The sequence below is a fragment of the Macadamia integrifolia genome, chromosome 13 (assembly GCF_013358625.1).
Source record: "Macadamia integrifolia cultivar HAES 741 chromosome 13, SCU_Mint_v3, whole genome shotgun sequence".
NCBI classification, from domain to species: Eukaryota; Viridiplantae; Streptophyta; class Magnoliopsida; order Proteales; family Proteaceae; genus Macadamia; species Macadamia integrifolia.
In genome coordinates, this window is record NC_056569.1 from 15,171,259 (window position 1) to 15,181,552 (window position 10,294).

Genomic DNA, 10,294 nt, shown 5'->3' on the forward strand with positions numbered 1-10,294 from the left:
CGTTTGACTGAACACACACAAACCCATTTTTTCATTTAATGCTAATAACTTAAGATGGACCCCCACCAATTTTTGGCCTATTAGGTGCAAATTAATCAACATTAGAACCCTACATACTAGGTGAATGTGAGGGTCAAAGGTGCCAGCTGTGGGCCCCACTAATAATTAATGTAGTTTTCTGTAGACAGTACCACCAGCTGGCTGGTGGGCAGGTGGGTGACCTGCCGGTGGCCTTAATTATGCCCACCAAATAGCCATTTGCCCTGGGTCCTCAAGTTTGAAGTGTGTGTGACCTTGGAATCCAAAGTAAACCCAGTTGCTTTCACCCCTTGGCTTCACATGCACAGACAAAGTAGGGTAACCATACCCTCTGTGCACACTTCATTGGCCAAGTAAGTAACCCAGCCTCAGTGCACTGCTATGACCTAGCACCTAAAGAATGCAGCTAGATTTTGATACGGGGTGTCACATGGATGGCCAGTTTGAGCATAACATCGGTTGTCAAGATCAGAAGATGCCCTAGATGGCCAAATTACCAATTTACCCTTGTTATTGCAAGGAGATCCATTGGATGGCTGGTTTGACTAATATAACTTTTGTTTAGGTTAAAAGACGCAATAGGTGGAAAAATTACCGATTTACACTAGTTGAGGTCAAGAGATGCCCTAGATGGCCAATTTAACCAAAACACACTTTACTAGGTGCATAAGATGCCTTGGATGGCCAAATGGCCGATTAAACTATGTTAAACTCTCTTTGCTAAGGTCAGAAGATGCCTTGAATGGTCAAGTGTCAATTTTACCCTTGTTGTGGTCAAACTGGCTATCCTCAATAAAGGGTGTTTCAGTAAAAATGGCCTAAAGATGCCCTAGATGGCAAAATGACTGATTCAACCTTGATCAGATTAAGAGATGCCTTAGAAGGCCAGTTGACTAAAACACCCTTTGCTACTTTGACATGCTCCTTAGGATCATGGATGATGCAGTCTAGCGGGACATGATTGGAAAACTGTTGGGAATAGTCAAATTGACATGTGGGCTTATTCAAAATTACACCATTATTTTGTGCCTCTTTATCAGGGTGACTTGTCGTATTTATGTTTTGACATAGTCATGAGCACAATGTATGTTTAGGGGTCAACACTACTTATCATTAGGGATGAAGAGTGCTAGATTAGGTGTAGTTGGATTGTTTATGGTACCCCAGATTATTAGAGTGATGTGCTATGTTGATTAGATGGAAGCTTGATATAGCAATCCTACCTTTGAATTATCTTGTTATGTCACACACTCCATTTCTTATATGATGAGACACTTATGGTAGAGAGACTAGAATGGATAATTGAGTATGTCCACCCTGTGTGGGGGAGTGGAAGATGTTTATCAACTAGGTTTTGACCCCTTTTTTTCATGGGTCGCCTACTTGGGGTAATTATAGACCCACTAGTCTACGAACCCTAGCTGGGCAGATCTCTATAAATAAGAGTTACGGCCATTGACCTAATTTTAAGAGCTCCCTCTCTCTCTCTCTCTCTCTCTCTCTCCCCACATTTTCTTCTATCTCTCCAATTGAGAGTGTGTGTTTCTAAGGATTTTTATTGCTATCATTGGATTTGGAGGGTGGAACTTTGCCTAGTGAGATCACTGCAATCCTTTGTTCGTCACTGTTCATGCAGATCGACTTTTAGTGCAACCCAATCCTCTCTGTTGCATGGAAAGCTACATCGAGGTAACCCTATATCTCGTTTACTCTCCGTTTTACATTCCTCAAAGAGAGCATTTTATTCTCTGCACTACCTTGAAGAGGAAGGTTTCATCTTGCCCAAGAGAAGGGCAATAACATTCAAAGAAGAAGTGAAGGGAGCAGTAGAGAAAAGGAGTATAAGAGACAACCCAGGGAAAGTAGAGCTGTAGAGACATTATGAGGGAGGGAAGAGAACAAGTTGCAGGTCTGAGAGAGGAAAATTGTCATAGCTACTAATCAGATGATCTTGATTTGATGGAACAACTTTTTTTGTTGTTGGAAATTGTAGACACCCAATTTTGTAACCCTCCTCTGGCTATGATGACTTACAGATCTTGGACGATATCCCTTGCTTCCGATTAACACAGGTGGCTATTGACTGTGGTAACCTTATCCATGAACACTTCATACCTACCCAAAAAGCTCAAAAATCCCATACGGGAGAAAAGATGGTCCAATTATGACTTTTTATATGCGAAAGAATCTGGTCAGAATGACTGCACGGATAGATAGTACTCGGAGTTACGATCCCAACGATATATGTCAAGTCAAAATTAGACCGTTGGATCTCCCGCAATCGTTCCTAGAAATTTACATCTAGTTATGCACATTCCCACTCAGGCCAACCAGCCAGCCTCGCATGCACGCTGCACGCACTGGCCAGCCATCCAGTAGGCCAGACCTACATGCACATCGTGTGCGTTGTCCAGCCAACTAGCTAGCCATCCTATGTGCCCTCGCGAGCCAGCCCATGTGCCCTTACCTGCACCAGCCTGCGCGCCCCGTGGGTCAGCCAGCGTGCCCCCGCATGCCTGCTGCGTGCACCCAGGAGCCAGCCCATGTGCCCCTGCCTGCATGCCCGGCATGCCTGCTGTGTGACCCCGCGAGCTAGCCCATGTGCCCCTGCCTACACTTGCCCTTACGCCTTGCGTTCTAGCCCACATGCCCCCACGTGCCTGCTACACACCCCCTGTCCTATGCACTCATGCATGCCCCATGCACCGCTGCCCAACCTCGTCTGCCGCCGTTAAATCTCTTCACCCGGTAAATCTCTTCACCCACTTTTGCACCTTACACTGTCCCGCTAGCATACCCCACTCTACAACCTCCCATTGGCCCAAAAAAGCTTACTTCTTCCCTATTAGTCCAAGAAAACCATCTTCCATCCCACTGGTCCAAATTCTCATATTTTCATCCTATTTGTGTGAAAAAATTCACTTTTTCCACCATTGGCTTAGGGAATTCCCTTTTGCTCCCCATTGGTTCAAGAATCCTATGAATACCCCCTCCCTTTGGTTTTTCACAACACAACACCACAACATCCAAACCTCCAAGTGAGCATTCTAGGAAGAGAAGAGCTGCCCTCTCTCCTCCCCTTTCCTCCCTTGAGATTTTTTAAGTCATTAAAGAGATCTTCATAAGATCCAAAGTGTTCTTCGGATCTTCGAAGTGTTCTTCGGGCTTCGAAACTTCTCAATCATTTATCTTCTTTGAGTGAGATTTTGCATCAAAAAAATTTTCCCTTAGTCTCCCACCCCCTCTTGGGGTTCTTCCAGTCTTTGTGGAGATCTTCTAAGATCCGAAGCGTTCTTCGGACCTTTGAAGTGTTCTTTGGGCCTTCGAAGTTCCTCAATTCCTAGGATTAGCCTATCCCCCCAGGAAGCTCTGCCAGAGGGCCACCTCAGCCTAGCCCTCCCATAGCCTATTCCTAGTGAAAGCTCTATCGAATCAACACCTCAACAAAAATCGGGAAGTAGCCCCTCCCTAGCGGAAGCTCTGCCCAATCAATACCCCAGCCTAAGACCCGAAAGTAATCGTTCTCACCTGGAACTCTCTCCTAAATATCACCACAGTTAACGTCTCTCGAGAAAGGAAGTTGGAGGTCAAGACCATCTTCCCCTGAGCTAGGAGAATCCAAAAAACAGCTCGGGCCGGCACTAATCGGGGTCCCACCTCTCTTGACCTAAAACTGGGGTCAAGCACAGGTATAATTTCTTACCCAAATTAGCATAATGTAGACTTTATATTGACCTTGTTTTAGTGTATATAATCATTTAAATTCAGCCAATGTACATATGTGTGATAACTTAGCCATACATGCGAAGTAAAAATAATTGAGGAAAATGTTCATTGTGAAACATCTAGTAGGAAGACCAATTAAATCGGGTAAATTGGGTGCCTAACACCTTTCCAACTTTACAACCTGACACTTACCCTAAATCTCTGGACCATACTAAATCTTTGAGCCATTTTCTCAGGAATTGGGCCCACCGCAGAGTCCTAGGCCCATAATCCTAGGTGGCGACTTCAAACCATTTTGCATGATCCCGATCCTTATATTGGACCATCATCAAATCCCCTTCTCGAATGGCTAATTTTACACTCCTGCGAAATAGGCCCCCACGTATCTTTAAGCGACGATATGACGGTGCAGAGCTCGCGGGTAAGCACACACGACACTCCCCTCCCTTATGAAAGAGAAAGAGAGGAGAGAGGATGGATTGTAGGCAGGTCCCTTTTTCCCCCTCCCCACCGGAAAAGGGGTGGAAGAGAGATCTCGTCTTCCGGCCGCTACCCTCATAGAAATTTACATATACCTCTCCTGATTTTTGAACTAATTACATCCATCCCCCTTGTGTTTTGAAAAATTATAAATAAACCCAGCTCAGCTAACACCGTGAGAGAAGTGTTAGTTTTAAAATAAAAAAAGACATAAATGCTCTTTTATATATATGGTCTAAGCAACCGACATGAAATACGAATTTTACCCTTTCCCACTTCTTGTATCAAAACCTCCAAATATCCCAAATACTTTGAGTTTTGAAACCCACCTTGTCCGGCGAAGGTGGAGGAGGTTGTATTTCTAGTGAAGGGTGGGAGGGAGCCAGTTCTAGCAGTAGTGTGAGATGCCAATGATGGCAAAAAAGGAGTAAGTGGTGTGGCCTCTTTCTTCACAGGTTAATGTCTCAGCAAGCAAGTGGATTTTTGCTCTCCTCTTTCGCTATTAAAAATCCCACGGAGAAGAAGAAAGCAGAGAAAGCTCTGGCAAAGAAGAAGCCAAAGGTTAAGAATAGGCTACCTAAGGAAGGCGGTGCTAGTGATAAGAAGAAGAAGAGCATGAACTAGGGAACAAAAACCTACAAGATCTACATCTTCATGGTCCTAAAGAAAGTTCACCCTGACATCGAAATCTCTAGCAAGGCCATATGGATCATTAACAATTTTATCAATGATATCTTCGAGAAGCTCACGAGGGAGGCCTCAAGACTTGCTCGGAACAACAAGAAACCCACCACAACCACTCGAAGTTCAAACATTTGTCCTTCTTGTTCTCCCACGAGCCTTAGCGAAAGACGCCGTCTCTGAGGGTACCAAAGATGTTACCAAATTTTAAACGTCTTGAATGATGGATGCTAGTTTGTACTTGATTAAAGCCTCTAAAAATAATAAGGGTTAGGGTTTTTTTTTCTGTTTTTTTTTTTTCTCTCATTCTCCTTTCAACCTTTCAAGACTTAGTTTTTGTTAGATGTAATATACTGATATTTTTAATGGTAATGATACATCTAATAGTAGGAATGCTTGTGTGATGGTTCTTCCTCTTCTAATTTTTTTTTATCCCATTCAAACTTTATGAATTCTCGTACGATGCATGTGTTATAAGTGATGGATCTTTCACAACATCTTGTGCAAAGTGAGTTGTGTTTCAAAGTGGTTTAAGGAAACTACTGTGTTTCTCAATATCTAATACGTCGTTACTTCTAGGAAAAGATTTTACATTTTATTGAATGTGACGATTGTGTTAATTCTACAAGAAAATGATCAATTGCTACACTTTTTTGCTACGGGAAATAAATAACATAAAATACGGTATACAAATACTTGCATTTGGTAAGCTTATACTGCGGTAAAACAATTCCGTGGTAAATGGTAATTTGATGGTAGTATCTAGTCACTTTTTTACGATGTATTAAAATTACCGTAGCATTTGATAGACTAATAGATTGGATACAATGGCATTTCATTTATAGTAGCATATGTTTTTTTACCAGGTGTATATATCCGTTGTATCTGATTTTTTTTTTTACTACGGGTGTAAATATCTGTGGTATGTAGGCAAAGAGATAAACCTACCTTTCCCGCAAAACCCCCTCTCTAGCTCTCTTGACTTTCTCCATCAAAGGATTCTCATCGATTAAACCTATGAGAGAAGTAGTGCAAACTCATGTCTCCTTCAAATCATCTTTTGCCTGATTAAAGAACCCTCTAGTTCACGAAGCTCTTCCATCTCTTTGTCTTTTGGAAGAAATTCGAACGGAACTCCTTGCGCACATTGTACCAAAGGTTTGTTTCTGTACATTAGAAGAGTTTATTTTGGTTGATTATTTGGGATATCGTTAATCGTTTTTTCCTTATCAGACAACCCACTAGTTCACGAAGCTCTTCCGTCTCTTTGTCTTTTAGTAGAAATCCCAGTGTAATTCCTTGTGCACGCAGTACCAAAGGTTTGTCTCTGTACATTAGAAGGGTTTATTTTGGTTGATTATTTGGGATATCCCTACAATGGTGGATGCTTGTTTGGGATGCACTTGTTTTCGGAATTGGGTTGCCTCTTTAGGTTCTCAAATTATAAAGAGAAAAGTCTACCATTGCACATAGATATAGAAACCATATCAAGGAGGTTGTTTTCGTTATGGCCTGATATACCATATACACTTGTTGACCAGTCAAAGGTCGTGTGGTCGAACCCCCCAGTCTCGATAACACAAACTGTAGCTCCCCATCCTCACGTTACTGATTTCCTGAATAACTCCCAAAGGAACCTCCGGACCTTTCGAACAACTCCCATAGGAATTTCCCAACCTCTTGAACAACTCCCATAAGAATATCCTGACCCACTGACTTACTTCTAAGGGTGGTCCTCACTATGGTTACTTTATTCAAGAAAGCTAATCGGGATTCAACGGTTACCTAACCCCAAGTCATTAACTATGGTCAAATGGGATTACTCAACTCCCAAGCTACCTAACCCGAGTTCACCCTGGTTGAGTTAACCGTTGGAAGATCTAACCTTGGTCATATTAGTCATTGAGGGAAACTAACCTGAGTTCAGTTAGCCGTTATGACTCCAGCCAGGTCAGCAGCCATATAGGATAGTGTCACTAATGGGGGAAGGGCCCATGGATGCATGTCTAAGCTGCTCGACCAATAAGAAAGACTCATATCTTCTATATAAGGGGCACCCAATCAGCCCTATAAGTAAGACCCTCAATTGATTGAAATACAGAAATAGAATGAGTATCTTTGGATCTGACTTAAGCATTGGAGCCTCGTCCCAGAGTCCCCTTCGGGCCAGCCTCTAATCTATGTTGTGCAGGTTCGTGTGATTTTGAGTTGTGTAACAACAGTGGTGTCGTCTGTGGGAAACCTTACAAAAATCCATCCCCTTATTATCGGTATGATTGAGAGGTGCATGATAACCAAGACTACCAGGACTTATTCAAAGAAAGGAGGACCATCCTCAGGCCTAATACCACAAGAAAATCACCAAGAGGTAGTGGGGGAGATAGAGCAGGACCTTGTTGTGGATGATACGGTGAATGTCCCTACATTTGTGGACGTCCCTCCACCACCTCCTGTGACGACGGAGAAATTTGATGAACTACGGGGCCAAATAAATAACCTGGCCGAGCTGATCCGAGAAGCTTCTAGAAACTTTGGCAAACGGTTGCAAGCTGGCGAACCCAATCACCATACCTAGGAAAAGGATTCGGAGAAAGTTGCTACTTGACATATCATCAGAAGGATGTCCAAGTTGTGGTAGCAACTCAGAACCTCCTGGAAGGAAGGAAGAAGCACCGCCTCCCCCTGAGCAAAGAAGAGAGGAAGATCCTGACTGTCGTAGGTATACGAATCACCCTGGGAGGAATAATGAGATGCATTCCCCCGACTAAAGGGGGATGGCTAATGGCAGGAATTCAAAAGCTGGACAAAAAGCTAAGCACAAGCGATGCGACCCAGATCGAGAACCCTATGCTCGAACTGAACCTCTGGAAACGTCCTTGGAATGACAGCTCAGGGAGTTGTAGGTAAAGGTTGACAGGATGGCGGAAGGAGATGATGGGAAAGAAATAGAGGACCTTGAGAAGTTTGGCAAAAGTCCCCTCTCCGAAGAGATTATGCGCATCCTGTTACCAATAAGTTTTAAGATACCAACTTTCCAACTCTTTGATAGAACCAAGGACCCATGGGAGCACCTACATTCATATTGGTCGGTCATAACCATTCAGGGGTCTTCCGAAGCGCTTTTATGTAGGGTGTTCCCAGCATCTCTTCAAGGCCAGGCTATGACTTGGTTCTCGTGCTTGGAACCAGGGTCAGTACGTGACTTCAGACAACTCAACAAGAAATTTATGGATTATTTTATAGGGAGAAAAGGGCATCATAAGACTTCGTTGGACCTCATGGATGTGAAGCAACGGCCTGGTGAGACTCTCCAGCAGTTCGTACGTAGGTTCAACTGGGAAAAGCTTAAAGTTAGGGACCTGGATCCTACTGTGGGATTCATGGCATTGAAGAGTGGGATTCAGGAAGAGTGATTAAAGTTCTCTCTCTCCATGTATGAACCTAAAACTCTGGCGCATTTAAGGGAAAAATCCGTAGGTATAGTAACGTAGAAGAGCTCATTGCAAACCAGTGGGGTAGAAATCTCCAAAGCGATCGACAAAAGAGCTTCAGGCAGAATGAAAGGAAGCAAGGCTACAAATATAAATGCCCTAGATCTATCGATTGAGCAGATCCCCGAAGGAGCTATGAAGGGTATACTGTACTCAATTCATCAAGGGTCTACATGTTGATGAACGACAGTGCTAAAGCAAGGGCAAAGATGAAAGTCCCGAGAAGGCTGAACACACCCTCTGAAGGCCATGATCGGTGTTGGTATTGTGACTATCATAAGGATCATGGTCACTTAACTAACCGTTGTAGAGATATTATGGTTGCAATTGAGGAACTCATCCAAAAGGGGTTCCTAAGGAGGTTTACGACAAGTCAGGAAGGTGGTACTGATCGAAGAAGAGAAGCTCCACAACAAAAATATGGGTCAAATCACTGGGAGAGGCGTTCCAGTCCTGGTCATGAAAGAGGTGCACGTCGAAGTATTTAACGAAAATCTGCTCGATCACGCGACCTCCATGATGATGCCCGAATTGTCATAAAATTTTTTTGAGGACTAGCATGCGGTAGGGACTCCTAGATATTAAGGAAGTGGTATGCTCGAGGAGTATTTTATACTGAGCACCAGACCAAAAAGTCCAGAAGTGGTCACATCATCACCTTTGACAATGAAGTCTCAAAGGGAGTGGAGTTCCTTCATGATGATGCCATGGTCATAAATCGCCGGATAGGAGCTTTCATAGTAGAAATAGTCTTGGTCGACAACAATAGCTTGGCCGATATCATATTTTGGGAGGCATTCCAAAGGATGGAGATTAATGAGAAATATCTGAAGCCAGTCAACACTCCGTTGTATGGGTTCTCAGGATCACCTGTACGACCAAAGGGGGTGATAGAACTCTAGATCTAAGCTAGAACAGGTGAGCTACAAAAATATACCATGGAATTTTTTTTTGTGGTCGATACCCCCTCGGCAGATAATGTTATTTTAGGGAGACCAAGCCTTAACAGCCTCAAAGCAGTGGTCTCGACAACACCTCAAGATGAAATTCCTAACCGAGAAGGGTGTGGGAGAATACCGTGGTGACCAGATTGAGTCGAGAAGATGTTATGTCAATACCCTTAAAGACACCCAAAAGCAGAAAGACATACTTTTGGTCAAAGTAGATGACCATAGAAGGGAAGCAGAGGCCAAAAGAGGTGAGCCAGTGGAGGAGTTGATTCCTGCGAGCCTCTCCGACTCAAATAACTTTAAGCAACTTTTCTTGGGAGCATCTTTATCAAGCAAAGAGCAAGAAAGGCTAACAACACTGTTAAGGAGAAATAAGGATCTGTTCACATGGTCACCAATGGACATGAGGGGCATTGATAGAAAGGTGATTGAGCACAAGCTAAGCATAGACTCGACGTGTCGACCAGTCAAGCAGAGGAGAAGAACCTTTGCACCAGACAGACAAGTAGCCATTGCAGAAGAGGTGGAGAAGCTTTTTGAAGCTGGATTCATCAAGTAAATCTGGTATCCCGAGTGGGTGGTGAACATAGTATTGGTCAAGAAGTCTAGCGGCAAATGGCGTATGTGTGTCAACTTCACAGATCTCAACAAAGCTTGCCCAAAATACGATTGCCCATTGCCGAGGGTAGATCTCCTAATAGACACGACTACGGGACGTGACCTCATGAGCTTTATGAACGCCTACTCTGGGTATAACCAAATCAAAATGAGCGACGGAGATCAGCCGAAGACCACGTTTGTCACTGACAAAGGGTTGTATTGCTATGAGGTCATGCCTTTTGCCTGAAAAACATTGGTGCGACGTACCAACGACTAGTAAATTGTATATTCAAGTCAATGATCGGAAGAATCATGGAGGTTTATATC

The 10,294-nt window shown here is 43.5% G+C and overlaps 1 pseudogene; it reads left to right on the forward strand.

Annotated features, from left to right (window-relative positions):
* Window positions 1-4,704: 4,704 nt before the first annotated feature.
* LOC122059042 lies at window positions 4,705-5,146 on the forward strand (annotated as a pseudogene).
* The last annotated feature ends 5,148 nt before the right edge of the window (window positions 5,147-10,294 follow it).